We start from the raw sequence: 23356 nt of genomic DNA, 5'->3' as shown, positions 1-23356 counted from the left end.
GCAAGTTGAGCCACAAATTCGAAAGATGTAAGGGCGATCATATCAGTGCCAAGTGCACAAGGGCGGGAACCATCAGCAACGGCAGCAATGAAAAGCGGAAGTAGGGAAGTTGGCAGGAAGGGGGCAACACCGGTGAAAATTGAGAAGATGGAAAAGTGGCTCCAAATATTCCCAGACCAGGACATAGCACAACTAATCAGACAAGGTTTTCAAGAGGGTTTTAACATCCCTTTTACGGGGCAAGGATCACAAAACATCCCCAGGAACCTAAAATCGGCTAGAGAGAACAAGGAGATAGTGTCACAGAAAATCCAGAAGGAGGTAGAGCTGGGGAGGATAGGGGGCCCGTTTTCAGTGTTGCCATTTAAAGAGTTCATATTCTCACCGCTGGGACTGGTCCCAAAGAAGGAAGAAGGGGAATACAGGCTCATACACCATTTATCATACCCTCCAGGGGCCTCAGTAAATGACAGGATTTTGCAGTGAGGCAACAGTAACCTACTCCGATTTTCAAGAAGCAGTGGATTTAGTTAGGAAGGCTGGAAAAGGGGCATGGATGGCAAAAGCGGACATTAAGTCAGCCTTCAGGCTGCTGCCAGTCAACAAAAAATCCCAAAAATGGCTATGCATGCAGTGGGAGGGTGAGTATTTTGTCGACCAATGTCTTCCCATGGGGTGCGCCATCACGTGCGCATATTTTGAAAGGGTGAGCTCATTCTTGCAGTGGGCAGTTAGGAAAGAGATGGGGGAGGCTATGATCGTGCATTACCTAGACGACTTTTTGTTTGTCGGGCCGAAGGGATCAAAGCTATGCAAGGCAACGCTAGAAAAGTTTATAACGTTGACAAGCGAATGGGGATTTCCAATGGCTGGGGAAAAACAATGGGACCGACACAAGTTATACAATTTCTAGGGATAGAAATCGATTCACGACAGGGGATATGCCGGATCCCGGAGGAAAAAGTAATAGACCTACTAAAAGCAATGGAAGAACTGAAAGGGAGGAACAAGGCCACGGTAAGGGAACTGCAAGCGCTAGCAGGGAAGCTAAACTTTGCGGGAAGGGTGATACCACAGGGGAAAGTGTTTTAAAGAAGCATTGAGCTGAGAACAAGGGGGGCCGTGTTGGGGCACCACAGGGTACGGATAGGAGGGGGAATCAAGAAGGACACAGAAATTTGGGCGGAATTCCTGAGGTCTTTCAATGGGTCGGTCATATGGCGATCACCGCTAAACAGCGAAGACAAAAGGGTGTTGTTCACTGATGCAGCCGGGGGTTTTGGTGCAATATTGGGCAAAAAGTGGTGTGCGGAAAGATGGCCTGAATCATGGCAGGAGTCAGAATGGACAAAGAACATAATGCTGCTGGAGCTCTTCCCAATCTGGGTGGCAGTGTGTGCATGGGGGGAAAGAGCTGAGTAACAAGGAGCTAGCAGTATGGTCAGATAATATGGCGGTGGTGCGCGTGCTAAATAAAGGGAGCGCTTCATGTACAGTAGTGTTGGAATTAATGAGAGCAATCACACTGGAATGCTTAAAAATGAACACATGCATAAGGGCGAGGCACCTCGCTGGGGAAGCAAACATAGTGGCTGATGCCTTATCTCGTTTTCAGTGGAAAAAGTTCAGAGAGCTGAGACCGGACGCCGACAAGGAGAGAACGCCCACGCCGCGGAAGGCATGGGTCCCATTATTGGCGTTGGAAAGCAAAAAACGGTCAGCCACAAGGTCGACTCCAAAGAAAGGAGAAACCCACAGGAAACGGAACGCGTCATGGACAAATTGACCAGGAACGCCCTAACTTACCAAACGGGTAAGCAGTATGAGAGACATGTAAAAGAAGTGTTGACAGAAACAGGAGTGCAAGATGTGAAAAAAATGTCAACAGAAAAAATGTGAGAATTTCTGGAGGGGGCATTTGCCAAAGGTAGAAGGAAGAGTTGGGTGGCAGCACACCTAGCCGCAGTGGCATACACCACAAAAGTAATTGGGGTAGTAGACCCGACAGATAACCCAAGAATAAAATATGCAATGAAGGGTTGGCCAAGGTTGGAGGGGAAGAAACCAGACGGCAGAAGGCCACTAAATTTTGGGAAATAATCCTGTTAAAAATATTGGGAAATATATGCAGCAGCGGGTACGAAACAGCGTTGTTCAGGGCAGCATTCACGCTGGCATACTATGGGGCATTCAGGATTGGGGAACTGGTGGCAAAGAACACGGTAGCGGGGGATGGCCTGGCAAAGAGTGATATTAGCATGGAACCAAGGGAATGTCCATAATATTAAGGAAATCCAAGACTGACCAGGCAGGTAAGGGGAGAGCGATAGAGCTCAATTGCATCAAGGAGAAGGACCACTGTCCCAGATGCATCACCCAGGAATTTTTAGACATGCGACCAGAGATAGGCGGGCAGCTATTAATACATAGGGATGGCAGCGCCCTCAGCAGGTACCAGTTTAGGGCGATTATGAAACAAGCAGTGGCAAAAGCAGGATGGGACCCAGCAGAATTCGGTACGCACTCATTCAGGATAGGGGCAGCAACTTCAGCTTGGGCAGGGGGCGTGTGAGGAAAAGTGGTCAAGAGGATTAGGGGTTGGAAATCGCAATGTTTTAAGAGGTACATAAGAGGAAAAATTATATGAATGCTTTCTCCCCCCCCATTGCTACAGAACCAGGCCCCTACAATTCGGCGTGGAAAGTGGTGCACTCCTTTGCGACACGGGCGGGCAGGTGGATAGAGGAAGTGAAGCAAGGACTCCACTTCAGAAACACAATCACATCATGGTGGGGCCTCCCGGGGATGCGCTGGGAAGATATCCACCCCCACCCCCAACCCCATCCCCCAACCCCCACCCCCAACCCCCACCCCCAACCCCATCCCCCAAACCCCTGACTCCACCCCCCCACATCCCCCCACCCGAGTACCTGGTTATACACCTCGGGGGGAACGATTTGGTCAGCATTAACAGGGGGGAGTTACAAAGGAACATCTGCGAGTCACTGCATAGCATAGCACACAGTTGGTGGAAAACTGAAATTTTCATGTCAGAGGTGATAGCAAGAAGAGTATGGTACGGGGCACACCGGAGGCAGGCAATCGAGCAGTGGAGAAATACTGCAAGAACACAGGACTACACTTCATAAGACACGGTCTGTCGCAAAATAATCCAGAGATGTTTCACCAGGACGGGGTGCACCTGTCAGCGAAGGGTATGGGGTTTTTTTCTGACAACATTTTCAGGGCACTAGAAGAATGGGGATGCAAATAGAGGAGCTTTGGGGGGGACCGTGGCTGAGTTAGCACCCACTCAGGTGTGGCGGCATGTGCCCAGGAACGGATGCCCAAGGCCAACAAAGACTGGGGGTAGAAGTCTTGGGCATCGCCAAGCTGGACACAATGGGGACATTATGTATATTATGTTTCTTTGTGTAATATGTATTTTCTGCAAGAAATAAAATTGCCTACGGCCTATAATTTTTCCACAAACGAAAGTAGTCGGCTATGTGATTGAGCTAAGAGGGGTCGGGGAACAGGAGCAAGCTGAAACCCACACTACTCAGCCTATGCCCCAGGCCGTCCGAAGGACGGCACGAAGGGCCTAGAGCGTTAGGCGCAGGGTGGGGGTAAAACGGTGCAGAAGCCGCGGGGAGATGCGGCCAAAAGGCACCCACGAAACAAAAGAACAGGAAGCATGGGGAATGGCATCTGGGAGAGGTGTGAGGTCTAGCAACAGGGGGGACGGGAGAAGCCCGGCCCCCAAAGATAGAACAAAGGGGCTGGGGGGTATAAGTACCCCCGGGAAAAGTTAGGAGGCACACACCAGGTAAGGAGCTCACCTCTCTCAGGTAAGCTCCTAGGGCCTGGAGGAAGGGGAAAGGAAAAAGCTTTTTACCACCCAACCCACCCCACGGAAAGAACGGAAAGAGGAGGAACCAGGCAGGAGCCAGAACGCCGAGTACCTCCGTACAGTACACGGTCCAAGAAAGTCGTAGGTGGGCACCATGTGCCCAGGAACAGATGCCCAAGGCCAACAAAGACTGGGGGTAGAAGTCTTGGGCATCGCCAAGCTGGACACAAAGTCCCCGAAAGCAAAAAATTATGTATATTATGTTTCTTTGTGTAATATGTATTTTCTGCAAGAAAATAAATTGCCTACGGCCTATCATTTTTCCACAAACGAAAGTAGTCGGCTATGTGATTGAGCTAAGAGGGGTCAGGGAACAGGAGCAAGCTGAAACCCACACTACTCAGCCTATGAAGTTTGAGTATGTTGACCTCTGGATGGAGAACGTGACCTCCCTCTTGCGAGAGAAGATCCTCTCTTTTTGGAAGATGTATTGGAGGGCAGATGGACATGTCGAGAAGGTCCGGGTACCAGGTTCTCCTGGCCCAATCCGGGGCAATTAGGATCATGGTTTTCCTGAATTTTCTCAACCTCCCGATTACCCGAGGGATCACAGGGACTGGAGGGAACGCATATAGAAGAGGAAATTCCCACTCTACTACAAATGCGTCTCCTAGAGCTCCTCTCGTGGGAAATTCCCTTCAGCAGTACCGTTCGCACTTCCTGTTGACAATGGTCGTGAACAGATCCACTTGAGGGGGTTCCCCCAAAGGGTGGAGATCTATTGAAGGACTTCCTGAGCTAGCTCCCACTTGTGGGAGACTGTGCTCTGCCTGCTCAGACCGTCCGTCGCTGTGTTTTGCTCTCCTGCTAGATGAATGGCATATAGAGAGATCCCTTCTTTTATTGCCCAGAACCAGAGCTGCATTGCCTCTCTGCACAGTGGCAGTGACCCTAACTCCTCCTCTCTTGTTGAGGTAGAACATGGCCACTGTGTAGTCCGTCATTATCAGGACATTCTTTCCCCGTACAGAGGGCGGGAAGGCCTTCAGAGCTAGTCTGATCGCCCTCAGCTCGAATAGGTTGATGTGTAGTCTGGACTCCGATGGAGACCAACGACCGCTTATTGTCAGATCGTTAGTGTGTGCTCTCCACCCCGTGAGTGAGGCGTCCGTCACTACAGTGATCTCCGGCCATGGTTGCCAAAAAGATTGTCCCTTGAGGATGTGTTCCCTACAAGCCCACCACTGTAGATCCTGAGCTACCCTGGTTGGAACTTGTAAAAAATCTGTCATTTCACCTGAAAATTGGGACCATTGAGTCCTGAGGGCCCATTGAAGGGATCTCATCCTCAACCTGGCTTCTGGCACCAGAAAAATGTAGGATGCCATGAGGCTGAGCAACCTGAGAAAATCGAAGGCCGGTAGATACTGGGCATTCTGGAATTTTGTCACCATCTGCAGAATGTGGTAAGCTCCCTCTTCGGGAGGCGAGGCTTTGCCCGAAGAAGTATCCAAGACTGCACCTATAAACTGGAGCTTCTGTGATGGTATCATGTTTGACTTTTTTAAATTCAGAGAAAACCCTAGTTTGTGAAGGAAGTGGCAAGTCTTGGATAGATGATCCTGGGCTTGTTCTGGAGAACGTGCCCTGATCATCCAATCATCCAAATAGGGGTAGATGTGAATCCCCCCCTCTTCTGAGACTCGCTGCCATCAACTTGGTGAAAACTCTTGGGGCGGAGGTCAACCCGAATGGCAGAACTCGAAACTAATAGTGAGAGTTGCCAATAGCGAACCTCAGGTACTTTCTGTGCTTGAGATGGATTGGCACATGAAAGTAAGCATCCTCAAGGTCCAATGATACCAACCAGTCTTGAAGTTGGAGAGCCTGAAGGATCTGAGAAAGAGTGACCATCTTGAACTTGTCCTTCCTGAGGAACTTGTTCAAGTTTCTCAAGTCCAAGATGGGTCTCAGTCCTCCTTCCTTCTTTGGAATGAGGAAATATGGGGAATACCAACACTTGTTCCTTTCCTCTACAGGTACATGTTCTATTGCACCTTTCTATAGCAGGGTAAAAACTTCCTGCAACAGGAGCGGGTCTGGATTTTTGGTAGAGTTGTATTCCGGTGGGTGATTGAGGTTTCTTTAGAAAGGGAAGACAGTAACCTTGGGATACTGTTTCCAGCGCCCAAGCATCTCTGTGAGATTCTGCCTCCCACTGGGGTCTTGTGAGTCAAAACCTCAGAGTGGTTTTGCGGCAGCTGCAGCAGCGGCTGAAGGGACAGATGCCGTTGCTGGGGCAGATCTAGCACATCTTCCTCGCCCTCGAGGAAATTTTCTTTGCCCTCTTTGATTGGCCTGTCCCCTTCCTCTCCCAAATGAGGAGTAAAAACGAAAGGGACGACCCCTCCAGGAAGATGAACCTGTGTCTTATAGCGGCACTAAGTGACTTTGCCGCTGCCCTGGAGGTCTGCAGCTTCTCCAAGCTTTCATCAGCCTTGCTGCCAAACAACCTCAATGGCATATGGCTGCCAAACAACCTCAATGGCATATTAAGAAGTCTAGATTGAACATCTAGTGCGAAACCAGACTTCCTTAGCCACGCAAATCTGCGTAGCACTGCGCTAGACGCCATGGACCTGCTGATACTGTCAGCAGTGTCCAAACCTACTTGAGGGCATTCTCCCGAAGCCTCCTTACCATCCTTCATTATGGATAGGAAACCATCACGTTCCTCTCCTTCCGGGATGTGTTGAGCTGCCGCTGACATGCAGTCCCACAGAGTATAATTGAATCTAGCCAGCGTACCAAGATACATTGGTGGACTTTAGAGGCATGCTCCCTGATGTAAAGACCTTTTTCGACCATGTATCTATCTTTTTGTCATCCCTGTCAGGGGGAATTGTGGGGTATGCAGCATTTTTTGTTGATGTGGCTGCCTGAACTACCAGGCTCTCAGGAGGAGGTTTACTCAAATACTCTGGGTCAGAGTTACAAGGTCTGTATTTTGCCACATTTATTCACTGCTGGAATAGATTCCGGTCTTTCCCAAACAGCATTTACTCGCCTTTGCAGGGCAATATGAAAGGGAAGTATGGGGTCTGGTTGAGGGCCTCCTGACAAAATATCTGTCATATCATCATCCTGGTATACAGGTGAATTCCTACCCCATCCCATAAACTCTGTTACTTTATTCATAAGTTTTCTGTAACCCAAATCAGCATGTTCTGCTGGATCCAGTCTTTCAAACTCATATTCAGGGGACGTATCTAGTCCACTTGCAGACTATAAACATTCATACAAATCCTGCATTTTTGATTGAGGATTGATTAATTCCTCTGGAACATCTCTTGTACCATGTTTTACCCCTGCTGATGAAACCTCAGGTTCATCTTGTTCTTCATCCTCTTCATTTCCCGATGACATTTCTCCATATACAGCTGACATAGTTTGGAAAAAGTCATGTCTGCTTTCAGGGTGAAATACTTTCTCAGGAATATGTTTCAACCCTGTAGTTGGTGTCAACGTCGACACAAGCGTGGATGGCGTCGAAGTCGTGGCCGTTACCTTCGATGTTGTTGAGGTATTCTTCGATGTTTTCGAAGGCACTACAAATGCTGTCGAAGGAATCTTCGAGGCAGTCGACGTTATCGAAGGAGTCTTCGAAACACTCGACGCTGTCGAAGAAGTCTTCGAGGTCTTCGATAAAACACTTGACGTGACTTTTTTCTCCTTGGTCGTCGACCCTTTATACTAGACAGCCTTCGACAGAGGCTTCGAAGTCTTTAATGACGTATCGACGTCTAAATTCTTTTTCTTAAAGTCTGTCTTTTTAGGTGTCTGGGAAGAGTCCCTAGAAGTCACCCTTGAAAATTTCTTGTCGGATTTTCTAGTTTTAGACCTTCCTCTGTCACTTCTTTTGTGACTAGAGGCATGACCTTCAACAGACATTTTTGAGGGGGTCTGGGCCGCGTTCTCAAAATGTTTTATCATCGACTCTCTAAATGCTTCCCACTTTTTAGGGGAGTCGTGTTTAGTTGGACAAGTAATAACTTCCTCCGAAGTCGAGGAAGAAGAAGAAAAGGGAGATCGGTGTTGTCTCTTCTTCGCCTTTTTGGACGAAGAAGAAGAGGACTTCCTTGATCTACTCCTCGATCTGCTTGATTTTTTATGGCGTTTCGCCGAAGACTCAGCCGAGTCTTTCTTCCCTCTCGAAGAAAACTTTGAGGATTCCTCCCCCACCGGCAGTTTACCTCGTCTTTCTTTCAAGGCCTTATGGGTCATGGATTGGCAAGAACCGCAGTCGTTGATCCGATGTTCGGACCCGAGGCACCAGAGGCAGTTACGTTGAGGGTCGGTCAGCGACATTTTTCTTCCGCACCTTAGACATTTCTTAAACCCCGTTTTCAGAGTAGATGGGTTCGAGGAAGGCGACAATTTGCTTATGACTGAAGCGCCGTTTTATTTCGATCCAAAGCGAAGCTAACGGAAAAACGGAACTGAGGCTAACGGGCGCGCTCGAGGCAATTATACTACGGATGACGTTGACACTCGACGGATGCCACAGAGGGGCATCGACGCCGCCGCCTCGAGTGGAGCGCCCTCTGGTGGAGAGAGAGAGAGAAAAAACATTTCCGAAGCAGCAAAGATGAAGGTAAGGATATATCTAAGATGAGGAATATTTGGGAGGACACAATCCATTCGAAAATGTAAGTTACTGGCTTGTTAACTGAGATGTACTCATGGGTTTCAAGTGGCTGTATGTTATGCGATATTCAAGTGACTGTCAAAGAAATGTCATCTGTTGGGCAAAACCTGTTTGGAAAACAAGCAAAAGAGGCACTATAAAGGGGCATATAAAATGGCTAGGGGCCCTCAAGACTAGCTGTGCACGCAGCAATTACAATTTTGTTTTGAACAAAATCAACTTTACTGGCAAAGATTTATGAGCATCTATTAAAATTCAAGAAGTACATGGAATGGATCAGTGACTTACCTAGATCTGTCCATTAATATTCCTAGCCGCTGAAGCTGCATCAGGACTTTATTCATGCTTCAACTATACCATATTTTCGTGAACAAGGAGCAAGCTAAAGCAGAAAAAAAAATTACATTTTCATTAACTGGAATGATGAACCAAATGTAACAAATGTTTGCCGGGTAACAAAGGGACGTGATCTAATAGACAAGGAATAGACAAGGAATGGTACTCAATGATAATGTAAGGAAAGATTACTCACTTTTAGCACTAGTTGTCCGCCATGGGTATCAGAGCATGCAGGGGGTTGACTCCAGAACGTGTGTGCAGTACAAGAGAGGGTGGGTGGGCGGGCACCAGAGACTGTGCATAGGGGAGAGAAGTTGGGCAGGAAGGTAACGGAGAGTGTGTGCAGGTGCCAGAGGGAACACATGCTGCGGTAGGGGCGGATACCAGCAATGGCAAAGGGGGGTGGGTACAAGAACATGAACAGGGAGGAGGCACACAGGTACCAACCACAGCTCAGCTCGTGCATGCATATTGAGGTTACCAGAGAGAGAGCACATGCAAACAGGAGCAGGTGCCATAGAGAGTGGGAGTGTAAACACAGGTTACAGAGAATGTGCAAACAGGGGACAGGGACCAGAGAGCATGTTAGGATAAAGGTGAGCAAGAGAACGCACACATGCAGCAGAGAGAACGTGAGAGAGAAAGAAAAGAAAGATGGCATAGAACACACGCATGAAGGGGACGATGAGAATACCAGAGAGCGTTTGCCCATAATGGGGGTCTGGAACCAATCCAAAGGGGTTGTGGGCAAGCATGTGAGGTGAGTGTGGGCATGGGGGTGTAGGGGCAGAGGTCAGACATGCCCCAGTGAGCAAGTGCATTCAGTTAGGCCACGTGCCAGAGAGGGAGAGCATTCGCACGTGGCAAGTCGGGCATCACAGAATGAGTGCATTCAGGCATGCAGGCGGATACCAGAGCGCAACCACATTCACACCAGTGGAGGGGTGGCTTGGGATTTTGGGGTTGCCAGTTATCAGTGTGTAGAGGGGATGGCTTGGTACCAGAGTGTGAGGGGATGGTTTACCATAGCACGCAAGATGGGAGGCAGATACCATAGTGCATGGGGGAGGAGGGGCTAGAGTGCTCAGAAACCATACTAAAAATGCAACACGATCTAAAGGGTGGAGGAGGCCACAATACAAGACATGTTTCAAGTAAATGGGCAGCAAACAACTTCTTGGCCTAGATGATGCAATTAAACAATAATGCTTGCAAAAATAAAAAAATAAATAAATTTAAAAAAAAAAATCACAAATTTCAGGATTAGAGAAAGGTCTAAATGAAGGCTGTTGCGATGGATTACTGAAATCTGGACTGGTGAACGGAATTCAGTAGGACACCCTAGTTATGGTGAAAAGGGAATACTGAGAAGTTAGCCAAAACACAATCAAGGTAGCGTGGAGAGTAGTCAAGGCATAGGATCATCAAGGTAGTGTGGAGAGTAGTCAAGGGATAGTATCATGAGTGTGAGAGGGTTCCGGTGCGCTCAAAGAGTCCATACATACGGCACACAATAATTCACTTGAAACAGTCAATTAAAAAAAAAAAAAAAACAGTAATTATAGGTCTTCCCGAAAAAGTTACAGGAGCCACACAATGTTTCTCACCAGCATGGTTTCTCTGTAGGTAGGATTCAATAGCCTTGTGTTGGTGATAGTTTAAAATAGTTTTGAAAGTTCTACAACAATTTTACCAGCGGTAAGTAAGAGTGCTCCATTCATCCAAACCCAAGGCTACCCCCGGGGGCAGGATACTCAAACCAGGTTCAACAACTAAAGGTGAGTGGAATGGAGATGGGAGACAGCGACTTGTTGGCAATCTTAACCTATGGAGGATAGGAGGGGACAGACACACTGATGCTTACTTACTCCCCCACTGCGATTTTCCCAGATGACTTTATAGATTGTCTGGGGCCTCGATCTTCCGCGGTTTGTTCCACTGAGAGGTGCCCAGGAGTTGTAGGTTTGAGGATTCTTCTAGTTGACTGGAAATGCAAGATGGAGCCCTTTCAGGAGAAGAAATGCAGAATCCACCGATGCACACCCCTTCAGGACAATTCACAGGTTGGAGGAAGGAGAGTTCCAGCGACTGTCTGCGCACACGACAGGCATCCTTTCAAGTCGCAGTCATATCAGCTGCGGTTGGACAGGCTCTTTTGAAGGTGGTGTGACAAATCTGGGAAATATATACGCACATTTGGGGGCCAATTTATGTTAAATAGGTGTCGCCAGCACAAGGATTTCGGAGAGGTCCATAAGAGGTTATGCTGGCCAGAATCCTGGACTTCCCACTTGTATGTTTTCGGTTCTAATTTCTTTTAATCTTTTATATTTTTCTGGCTTCTGAATTTCTATTGGAAAAACTGAGTGCCTCACTGGTAATTTTGGCCACATGCAGGTAGTTGTCAATTAAAGCTGAACGCTTTAGTTCAGGTATGAGCTTTACATTGGTTTTCAAGTTGCTTTTTATTTTTTCACTGAGATGTAATGGATGGCATGTTTTTGCAGCTATTTCCTTTGGCATGACTTCACATTTTGGGAAGGTGGATATTTACATACGATTGTGATTAATCACTGTTCACAAGATGGGGAGTAAGGTAGAGCACACAACCACCTTAGGTTAAATACATTAAGCAATTTGGCAATTGCTTAAGGTATTTTGTTCGCCATGGTCATCCTCAGAGTATGTCTTGTCATGGAATATCCTTTTTTTCAACAAAACATTTTATTTAACATTTTAATAGAAGATGCATCAACATCATATCAGTACATTCATGACATTAAGTTTCACAGATACGACATGCATTACTTACCGTAAAAGCATTTCTGATGCTTGTATCTGCTTAGATTCACATGCTGTGAATATGGTCCGACATCCAGTGGTAACCGCAGAGTATTGTATCTCGTCTTTCGGGGACCGAAAGGGGATGTCGGCATAGGCGTGTCTGTAACACTATCCCTATCGTGATGTGTGGTGTACCCAAAATCCCTCACGCGCCGATGTCCCTCCGATTGTATTTTTTCTGCCATGAGGGAGCCCAAGGCCATAGTGAGTGAGTACATAAAGAGAGAAAGTAAGAAGTCTATGTTCCTTCCCACCGAGCGGGGAGGTAGGGAGGGCACATGTGAATCTAAGCAGATACAATCATCAGAAATGCTATTACGGTAAGTAATGCATGTCTTCTGATGCTTGTTAATCTGCTTAGAATCACATGCTGTGCATAGACTAGCGAGCAGTACACGGAGTTGGAGGTGGGTTGTGAGAAGGAACAGTAGAAAAATGTCCTCGTACTGCTTGTCCCACCTGAGAATCAGACCTAGAATGAGTGTCTAGGCAATAGTGTTTTGTAAAGGTGTGTACAGAACTCCAGGTTGCCGCTTTGCAAATGGACTCAAGAGGATAATTTGCAATGAATGCGATGGATGCCACAGTGCCTCGAGTAGAGTGTGCTCTAGGCTTGAAGGGCAGTTCTCCCTTAGCAAGAGAGAAACAGTGTGATGCATTTGACAATCCACCTTGATATAGCTGATTTAGAGACATGATCCCCTTCTCTACCAGCTGCCACTGAAACAAAGAATTGTTTAGTCTTCCTTATTGGTTTAGTTCTTTCCAGGTAAAACATGACTGCCCTGCGCACGTCTACTGTGTGTAGGCTTCTTTCGGCCATGTTAGTAGGGTTCTGGAAGAAAGTGGGTAGTTCAATTGATTGGTTCACGTGGAACTTCAAGATGAATTGAGGCGCAAACCTGGGATGTGTGCGCAGAACTACCTTGTCTTTGTGGACTGTAACAAAGGGGTCTAGAACAGAAAGAGCCTGTAGTTCGCTAACCCTTCTGATAGAAATGATAGCAACTAGGAAGGCTGTCTTATAAGTCAGGTCTTTCAGACTTGCTTTATGCATAGGCTCAAAGGGAGCTCCCATTAGCCGGGTCAAAACCACATTCAGATACCATCCAGGGGCTGGGTGAGAGATGGGAGGATAAATCCTCTTAACCCCTTCCATAAAGGCTTTAATCACGGGTATTTTCCACCACAATACCTTTTGTTGTGATGTGGTGTAGGCTGACAGAGCAGCCAGATGAACCTTTAGGGAATTGAAGACTAACCAAGTGTCCAACAGGTGGGTTAGATACAGCACAATGTTTGAGGGTGAGCAATCGATGGGATTGACGGCCTTGGAATTGCACCAGATGACAAAATGTTTCCATTTGCTGGCATAGCAATAAGGTGTATTGGGTTTTCTCGCTTCCCTGAGTATGTCCATGCACCTCTGAGGGAGTTGCAGGTGCCCAAACTCTATGATCTCAGGAGCCAGGCTGCCAAGTTCAGAGTTTGTGGGCATGGGTGTAGGGCCTCCCCTCCTGTCCTGAGACAACATGTTTGCTTGACTGGCGGGGAGAGGGACATTTCCATCAGGTGAGCGAACCAGGGTTGGCGGGCCCACATGGGGGCCACCAGTATCATGGTACCTGGTTCCTGGTGCATCTTGTGCATTATCTTGTTGAAAAGGGGAGTCGGGGGGGAAAAGCGTAGACAAATCTCCCTGACCATGTTATCCAGAGACCGTTCCCCTTGGATCGGTTCTCAGGGTACCTGGAGGCTTCGTCTTGGCATTGGGCCTTCTCCTGAGTAGCAAACAGGTCGATCTCTGGGAAACTTCATTCTGCAAAGACGTTAGACACAATGTCTTCATGCAGTCGCCATTCGTATTCTTCGGGCAGAGGGAAATCTCTGCTGAGTACGTCTGCTAGAAGATTGAGTTCCCCTGGAACATGTTGGGATAACAGAAACATCTTGTGTTTGAGAGCCCATATCCAAATGTTATGGGACAGCTTGGATAGTCCTGGAGAATGAGTGCCCCGCTGTTTGTTCAGGTAATACATAGCTGTAGTGCTGTCCATCAGAATCAGCACTGTCTTCCCTTGCAGTTGCACCTGAAAGGCTTTCAAAGCTTTGAATACTGCTAACAGCTCCAGTAAGTTTATATGGTTGGCGCTACTTGAGGAGACCAAACTCTGTGCGCTGTCTGTTGAAGCAGATGAGCTCCCCACCCCGTGAGAGATGTGTCTGTCGTGAGAGTGGCTTCCACTGCAGGGGTGGTGAACGTCTTCCCCTTCAAGAGGTTTTCTCTTGACCACCACTGCAGAGAGAGAACGAGGGCTGGCGAGACAACTACCATATCTTCCCATTGTCCGCTGGCCTGACACCACTGGCTGTTGAGCCACTCTTGCATGGGACGCATGTGGAGCCGCGCGTGGGGGACCAAGTATAAGCATGACGCCATCATCCCTAGCAAACGCATAGCTTTGCGTACCATCACCTCCCAACTGGCTACATATTGAGGCATCTGAGAAAGCATGTTTTGAACCCTCTCGCTGGAGGGGAAGACGAAACAGTCTTCCGTCTGAATTAGAGCTCCCAGAAATTGTTTTACTTGGCTGGGGACTAAATTGGATTTCTTTTCGTTGATTGAGAAACCCAGGCTGAAGAGGAAATCTGTTTTTTGGGTGTTCGAAAAACAAGCGTCAAACGAGTCCCCCGTGATGAGCCAGTCTTCGAGGTAAGGGTAAACTGGGACTGATAGTCTGCGCAGGTTTACTGCTGCCACTGCAAGGACCTTGGTAAACAGCCTTGGCGCCGAGGCTATGCTGAAGGGAGTACCTTGAACTGGTAGTGTTTGTCCTGAATCACGAACCTTAGGAATTTTCTGTGCGCTGGCAGCATTGAAATATGAAAGTATGCATCTTTCATATCCAATGTTGTCATGAAGTCCCCTTGTTTTAGCAATGGGATCACCTCTTGCAGTGTTACCATGCAAAACTTCTAGGCTTTATGAACTTGTTCGCTGGGTGCAGGTCTAGAACAGGACGCATGGTGAGATCCTTTTTGGGTACAACGAAGTATATTGAATAGATACCCTTGTTTACCTGAAGAATCGGGACGGCTTCTATGGCGTCCTTTCCCAGCAGCGCTTCCACCTCTTGGACCAGGATCTGCAGATGTTCCGGTGAAAGGCGTCGATGTTTCGGCGGTCTGAACTGTGGGGGTCAGGCGAATTCCACGCAGTAACCGTGGGCGACCGTCTTTAATACCCACTGGTCTGAAGTTATCCCCTCCCATGCCTTGAGGAAAGATGTTAATCGCCCCCCCGACCGAGGAGACATGGGAGAGGACCTGAACTTGGTGGTCATTTCTGACCCGAGGTTGACGCACCTCTGGAATTGGAACCTCTGCCTCTATTCTTTCCGCGCTTCTGACCCCTGTGAGGGTAGTAAGTGGGGCTTGCAGCCGGTTGACTTGAGTTGAAGTTGCCCGTGCCAAAATTATTTTGAGCGGCGCGGGCTTGTCCTCGAAAGGACTGCAGAGAGTTATTACCCCTCTCGGAGGAGGGTTTCTGTGTAATTTGATGCAGAGACCTTATAGTCTCATGCTCCTTCTTGGCTGTTTCCAAAGCCTCATCCAGTGCTTTCCCAAAGAGGTTAGTCTCTTCAATGGCTTTATTAATGAGGGAGTCCTGAGTCTCCGGTCTAAATCCCGATGTACGCAGCCAAGCGTGTCTTTTCAGTAGGGTCCCTTTAGCAAGAGACCTGCCTGCAGTTTCTGCAGTGTCCAAGGTGTTCTTCTAGTCTTCCCTCCGTTACAATGGAAAGAAGCTTTGACTTGGCGGGTTCGGGAACCTCTTGGAGGCCTTCCTGGAGCAAATTCCATTGGGCATCAGCATAGCTTGCTAATAGTGTAGTATTATTAGCAGCATGTATAGTGTATGCGGCTGCTGACGTGACACGTTTGCCCAGGGGATACAGCCTTTTAGATTCCTTGTCCGGTGGTGATTCTCCCGTGGCAAGGGGTACCCCTGCACTCTTTCGAGTGGTAGTCATTACCAGTGAATCTGGGATGGCGTGCCCTTTGATGTATAGAGGGTTGGAAGGGGAAGGGCGAAATAATTTTTCGACCCTCGGGTTCACTACCCGTGTTTGAGCAGGTGACAACAATGATGGAGCTACCCTTCTCTTAACAGAGTTAAGGAGGGGAATGGATTGACTCGCTGGAGCTTTTTCCTGAATGATATCCTCCACGAAATCCTGCTCGGGTACCGCCTCTTGCTTAGCAATTTTAAAGTATTCAGCTGCTTTTTTCAACATGGAGTTGAATGCCATTTGGTCATCTACAGGAGAGGCCTGGCTAGCCGGGGTGGACGGAGGAGAGTCTAGGCACAAAACATCAGAGTCCTGATCTTGCTGAGTCCATGGGTCCTGACCTTCCTGCTGGGTTTCCTCCCAGTTGTCCGTAGTATCCTGTTGGTCCTCCTTATAGTTTTGCAGAAAAGAAGCTTCTTCTTCATTATTGATGTCTCTATATGTGTCCATCTGGACCACGTCTTTCTGTTGGAAAACAGGAGACAGTTCTTCCTGAATTTGAATGTTAGGGTCTTATCCGGGGGAGGATGATCAGAAGAACTGATAATCTGCTCCAGCCTATCCATACACCCTTTGAATTTATCTGTAGTCCATTTAGAGGACCCAAACGGGCCTACGTGAGGAGACAACGTTCTCCGCACTACAGCGTTGAAAGGAGTCTCTCAGAGTGTCGGAAAGAGGCTCTTGACTATCCTCTTAAGCGTCATCAGAATCGGGAACCCAATCAGCCAAAACTTTTTCCCGCGGCCTGTCCCATAACCTTAGGCGGAATAGGGGTGAGGCCCACCGCCGCCATAATTCTCCCGATGCTGCTCTCGATAGTAGCCGAATCATCGTGAGACAATGGCTCTGATGATTTATCAGCAGTTGTAGTACCGTCCGCGGCACTAGAGGGCCTAGCAGTCGGTTTTCCGGGTAGAGGCCTAGCCGTAGTTTTCGGGCCTACTGAGGCCTTAGAAACCGTTGAAGCGTCGGGCTCCCGCACTTCTACACGTGTAGGTTTCGGAGTAGCACCAGTTTGTTTAGATTGCCGAGTCGCAAAATGCTGCTGCGGATGCAGGGAAGGCTTTGGATCTGAACGATCCGAATGAACCAGCAAAGTTTTCGGTGGCCCTGTTGGCGATTTCGCCTTTATCGACGAAAGCATCAAAATTGGCGTAGGGGTTGTGTGCTTAGTGCGATGCGCTTGTACGCCCCTGTCGCCGGGTGTAGTCTCTGTAGCAAGACCGGAGTCGAGCCTTAAAGGGTCAGGGACAGGCATGGCAGACCTAGAAGCGCCTGCCTCAAGGTCTATAACATCCGAAACTGACGTTTGGTCAACCGAAGTACCCGCGTCACTTTCAGCTGGCGTGGCAGTGGGGGGGGGGGGGGGGGGGAGGCTCCACGCGTGATATACCGTACGCAGCCCACCGCTTTAGGCCGAAGAATTTTGCACTCCGCGCACCGCTTCTCGGCGTGCTCTAGGGGGAGACAGGCGTTACACGTCCTGTGTTCGTCCTTCCAAAGATATCTGACCCTACACTTAGGGCAGAATCTAAAAGGAGTCCTTTCCACAGCCAAAGGGAAGGATGACCAGACCAACAGGGAAAAGAGGGGAAAGGAGGAAAGACATACTAAACAATATGGCCACCCCGATCCCACTCTCCCTACTGTATAAGTCAGCCAGAGGGCCCGACCACGTGAAAGATCGGGCCTCTGGATCTTAGGCACTGAAATCCACAGCCGTAGACGATTCCCCCGTAGTCTTTGTCGAAGATGTTCTTATTGGGCGAAGTGACTTAACAGGGAATAACTGACAATTCGGTAAAGATAAACAATGTCTCTAGTAAGAGCTCTGCTATAGGGCGACCAGTTATCTGGGCAGAAAAAAACAATCTGATGGACCGCAGCGCGTGAGGGATTTTGGGTACACCACACGTCATGATGGGGATAGTGTTACAGACACGCCTATGCCGACGTCCCCTTTCGGTCCCCGAAAGACAAGATGCAATACTCTCCGGTTACCACTGGATGTCGGACCATATGCACAGCATGTGATTCTAAGCAGATTAACAAGCATCAGAAATGGGAGATCCTGGCAATTTCTCTACGGGTCCGACCTTCCGGGCACTCTCCTGTCCCACGGTTGTAGCGGACTAACCATCGGTACCAACTATTGGAGCCAGCGTGTCATGGGCGGACGATGGGAAATTCCTGAGAATTTCTCTGCGTAGTCCATGAATGGGACCCAAGTGTGTCAAAATGTATTGATGTTTCCCAAGCGGACCGCTGTAATTTTTTCCGATACCACTATGTCCCATATTATGGGTATTGAAGGTCCCTCTGGGTTCTTCCATAGTCGTGCCAAAGCGATTTTGGCGGCCGTGATAAGGTGCATGCATAGGCGAGCTATCTGGCCAGTGAGTGGGAACGCCCCTACCCCAGTGCCCCCCAGAAGTATTATCCCCGGTCCCATGGGATTGTAAACCCTGTGATTACTTTGATTTGGTCCAGCACCCACACCAGAAAATGCTGGATTTTGGGTAGGCCCATAGCAGGTGAAACAGGGAGCCAGTGGCTGTGCACCCTCTCCAGCATCCCAGTGTAGTTGTCGGGTTGCTCTTAAGCAACTGTTCTGGCGTTAAGTAGTACCTGTAACATACTTTGTATCCCCCCCGTTAAGTTATGCATTGAGTGTTTTTGTGCAATCTATCCCATATTCTGTCCTAGTCTTTTATTTCCATTGTGAGCACCAGGTCCTTTTCCCAGCTGAGCATCTATTTTTCTTTTATGGTTGGGTCCGATTTGTCCAGCAGTTGGTATAGAGTTGAAATTGTCCCCCTCAGTGGGGCCGTCGTTAGGGTCAGTTCCAATGCTGTTAGCTCCCTCCCTCCTTTCTCCCCGATTGCCCCATGCGATATCCAATGTCTTAGCTGTGCATATTGGAAACGCTGTGCCTCAGAGATGTTAAATTTCACTTTACATTCTTCGAATGTAAGGGGATTACCGTCCATCAGGAAGTCTGATACCTTCCATAGTTGTCCTACCCTCCACACTTCAAAGCTTTTGGGGGAATGCCTGGGGTAAAGTCCGGGTTGTTCCAGATTGGGGTAAGGGGGCCAAGGGTGCCCGTGCATCCCCATTTGCGAGCTGCATTTTTCCAGTTTGACACTGTTTTTATTAGCTGTGAGGGGGGCCTGGATTTGCTTAGGTTCGAGGGGTGGATATATGTGGGAGGTCAGAAAGAGGGGACGAGCACCATGCTTCCTCAACTTGTTTCCAGCGTGGCTGGTCCTCCGCCAACGCCAATGGAAATGCATGCGACAGTTGCGCTGCCCGCCGATATCATAATTGACTCTGATCCAGAGACCTTCCGAAAGGCTGCAATTTCTTCCCAGAGAGGCTCAAGAGATTTGTTTGGTCGAGTTATAGTGAGGTGGACATTGTCTGCATACATAGCAGCTTTGTACTCCCTTTTACCCAGCTTGAGCCTGTGTAGGTTTAGGTTTTCCCGGATTCTAAGAGCAAAGGTTTCCATAGATAGGGCAAATATTATGGGCGACAATGGGCAGCCTTGTTGTGTACCTCTGGTAATGTGCATTTTGCCTGATCTTTTACCGTTAATCCTTAAGTGCGTGGATGGGTTCTGGTAATTGGACATTGCCCAGGTTACAAAATAAGGGACGAATCCAGGTGGGTGAGTGTGCTTCTGATAAATCCCCCAATATAGTAAGTCAAAAGCTTTATGACCATCTAGGGAGATGGCTACCAGCTCCCCTCCCATTCTAGAGGCGCTATCTATAAGGTTGATTGTGCGCCTAATATTATCTTGTGTCCACCGCCCAGGGATAAAGACTGTCTGATCTACTAGATCTATTATGTCTGGGAGCATCTTTCTCAACCTAGCTGCTAGGATCTCAGAAAATATCTTCCAGTCATTCATCAATGTGATTGGCCTATAGGAGGCACTTTGCTCGGGGTCTTTGCCAGGTTTATGGATGAGTATTGTCAGGGATTCTGCCATAGATGGGATGACACTACCTGATGTTAGGAATGAATTGGCTAATGCTGTGAGGTTTGGGGATAAGATGTGGGAGTAAATCTTATAAAATGTAGCTGTAAATCCATCAGGACCCGTGGCTGCACTGTTCAGAGATTTAATAGCTTCCACGGTTTCCTCCACTGTAATCTGTGATTCTAAAGGCTCTAGCTGGGCTTTAGGGGGCCGGGGATCCCTGATGGAGCGTAGGTAATGTATCTGACTTTCAGCTGGTATGGGGTGGGGGGGGGTCTGGGGGAGAGACAGGATTTTGCTGTGATGGGCTACCATGATTTCCATCGTCTCCTCCTCGAGTGTACCGAGCTTTGCCTTCTGCACCTATGAGCCGCAATATATTGTTCCTCTTGTGTACCTTTTGCAGCTTGTAGGCTAAAATGTGGTTGGCTTTTATTACCTTTGGTGTAATATTGCTTCGTATATGGCAGAGATCTAGCTGATCTATCCGTCCAATGAATTTCTAGGGCTATTTTGGCCTTATTAAGTTCCCTCTCCGCTTTTCTAGTTTGGTGTTTTTTAAGACCTTTCTCAAGTTCTGCTACTTTCTCTTCTAATTTGGATACTTGGAGTCGGAGATCCGCCTTTGTTCTGCGCCCACGCTAATGAGCTCTCACCTCACTACCGGCATCCCAAATTGTGGCTATGGGGGCATCCTCTAAAGTAGTGGGTGAGAGTTTCACCCACCTCCCTTCTGAATTCTGGAGAAGCATTTGTGCACATTTGAGTAGAAGGTGAAGTCCTTAGCCCCCATATTAGCTAGTCTACAAGTGTCCACTGTCTCGGTTTCTCAGAGAAGGAATTTAGCGAGGCCTAGTGCCCAGGCGAAGTCTGCCCTGGCTGAAGGAAGTATTTTATCCTTTTGCGGGTCTGGAACCATGTTGCAATGGTGCTGTTGCATCCAACTTGCTGTGCTTGCGGGTGCCGCTCTGCCCGCAAGGTCAGACTCGGCGGGCGGACAGGCACCCGCGAGCACAGTTTGTAGTATGGCGGTACAGTAGCAACGGTGCCGGTAGCGCTACCAGCACCGTTGTTACCGTAATGCCATACTTGTAATGAGGCCCACTGTCTCCCGCGAGCTGCCCTAGTCTACGTTCTACAGACCGCCTTTTCCCGGGGAAGTGAGTCCCTGGACGTTCCATGTTGCATTCGGGCTTGGAGTGCTGTGATCCTGTGTATCGGTGATCGCACTAGATGTTGAAGTTGATGTTTTGTTCCCTATAATCCTTTGGGGTACTGGGGGACTCCCATCTCTACCCCCCCCCAAACCCTCCCCTCCCCATAACTGCCAGGGATGAGTGCACCCCTAACCCAACAGGGTATCCGGCTCAAACCCACCACCAACCTAACAAGGGCCAATAGGGCCAAGTGCTCGCTAAGCGGCATAGTTAAGCAAGTCTCAACGTTTTTGCTACTCATTGCGGTCTTGGGATTGTCCTCATTTCTATTATCAGATCTTTGTCCTAGGGGCTTAGGCTGCTATTAACCAACCAGTGCTGGGGGTCCCACTAATTGTCCCACCTCATGTCACTCTGATCAGCTCCCCTTTGGATGCCGTAGGGTGGGAACCTGAAGGGGCGGAAAACTGACCTTGATTATGGTGAACCTCGTTCTCCGGTTCAGTCTGGATTTTTATTCTTTTGGGCGGGCCCCGAATTCTGACTCTTGTCCAGGTGGTTGTAGTGGGCTTTTTCGTCAGTTCTTGGGAGGCTGACTATCTCCGATTGTCCACTTTCTTCTCCCGCCCCCAGGAATTTCTCTGCTTCTTTTAGGGTGCGTATCTGCTTCTGTACTCCTTCCCAGGTGAAATTCAGAGAGGTTGGGAAGCCCCAGCGATAGGCTATCTTTCTTTCTTGTAGCCACTCTGTTATGTTTGCAAAGTCTTGGTAGATTAGAATGGTCGAACCTCTGAATAAGATGTGCTTCGATGTTCTGGCTTCTCTCATGATTTCCTCCTTCACCTTGTAGAAATGAATTATAGCCAGGACATCCAAGGGAGTGGCGTATGTTTGTCTGGACTTGGTTCTGTGAACTCGGTCGATTTCCAATGGGGCGCTGTCTGCGAGGGTTAGTATAAACCTGAACAGATCTGCTGTGCAGCTCTCCAGATCACCATACAAGACAGAGGTGTGAATTCCGCGCAGGCGGATGTTTCGTCTTGAGCGGTTCTCCGCATACTCTTGTTTTGATTCCAGGGCCTCGCATCTAGCTTCTAAGGCTGAAATGCTGCCCAGCCCCTCCCCGATCTCAAACGTTTGCTCGCAGAGATGGTTCTCAATATCTGCTGTTCTGCTTTCCACTGCCTCAACCCTCTTGTCCAGAGTGGAGATCTTTCTCATCACTTCTTCTGTTCCTTTCTGGAATTCCATTGTCATGGCAGATAACAAGTCCTGAAGGTCCGACTTTGTGGCAGATTGAGCCAGTGGGGCACTGCTGGCTGTCGAAGATGTCTTCGTCGGGCGGGTCTTTGTCTGATTCCCCCTTTTTCGGATTTGGATTGGCCCATTAGTGTGGAGATGTCAACCTGTTTGGTGTTCTTCCCGCTTTTTGCCATCGTTTTCCCGGGTGTCGCTAGGGTCCGTGGCTCCTCTGCTTTTCTGCCTTCCCTTATTATTCGGCGGAGGTTCCACCCAGAGTCGGGGCTTCTTAGGAGATATGCTTCATAGGGCCAGTAACTATCCTGGGCTCACCCAGACCTTGTCAACATACACTTAAGTAGGGGACGGTAGGGGCGGTGACAGCCGACCCTCAACTTCACTTGCTGCTCAGTTTGTCTACTGGATGGCCCTCTGTTGGCTTGCTTGGCCTGTTTCGGGCTGGACTGGGCTGGGCTGTGGAAGCGGGGCTGGAGGATCCTCGTTTTATCAACACCGGTTATGCTGCAGGGCCGGCTGAGTGTCCTTCTGGTTGCTGGGCTGGGCGAGGTGTGTCGGTCGTTCAGGGCTCGGGGAAGATTAGATTAGTCCGGGTCTTGCAGGGGGATTGGAGGCTCCCAAGTGGTCTGTAGGCATTACTTGTGCACCCAAATTTCAGTGGGGCTGAATTAGAGTGGAGGATTAGGAATCCCCCCTCCCCCCAGCGTTGCTGCGTGTTTTACACTGTTGCTTACTATACTTTCCGGGATGTGGGGGGAGGGGGGTTGAGAGGCTCGTAAAAATCCCCCCAGTGTATATTTCATTGTATGATTGGCTCTCTATGGCACGGCTTCACCGGGGCTGTGATCCGCTCCAAAGTCCCTATTTATGGTTCTCGGGTGGCTGCATTAGTGATCCAATCGCGTGATACTGCTTCAACATGCGCCTCTGTCACTGTAAGCAGGGTCGAGTCTCCAAGGTGCCAGGACCACCCCGAACCCGGAGCCCGGGGGAGCCACTCCCGTTGTCTGGACCCCCTGTGCTGATTCACGGCTTTGGGTATATGTCAGGCCCTTTTACTTTTGTATTCTGGATTTCCTGCGTTTGGTGGGGTGTTTGGGTGTCGGTGCTTCACTGACCGTAGGCCGGCGC

The 23356-nt window shown here is 48.8% G+C and overlaps 1 protein-coding gene across 6 annotated transcripts in view; it reads right to left on the bottom strand.

Moving 5' to 3' along the window:
• FRS2 (fibroblast growth factor receptor substrate 2) overlaps nucleotides 1–23356 on the bottom strand; it is a 620941-nt gene that overhangs the window by 339135 nt on the left and 258450 nt on the right. For all 6 annotated transcript variants that reach the window (XM_069629345.1, XM_069629344.1, XM_069629343.1 and 3 more), the window contains one exon: nucleotides 8850–8943. The gene's annotated coding sequence lies outside the window, so the exon portion shown is untranslated. The remainder of the gene's footprint in view (nucleotides 1–8849; nucleotides 8944–23356) is intronic.

The sequence above is a fragment of the Ambystoma mexicanum genome, chromosome 12 (assembly GCF_040938575.1).
Source record: "Ambystoma mexicanum isolate Mex_15411 chromosome 12, UKY_AmexF1_1, whole genome shotgun sequence".
Classification (NCBI taxonomy): Eukaryota; Metazoa; Chordata; class Amphibia; order Caudata; family Ambystomatidae; genus Ambystoma; species Ambystoma mexicanum.
Note: the sequence above shows the minus strand (reverse complement) of the source record. Positions and strands in the feature narration are given on the sequence as shown.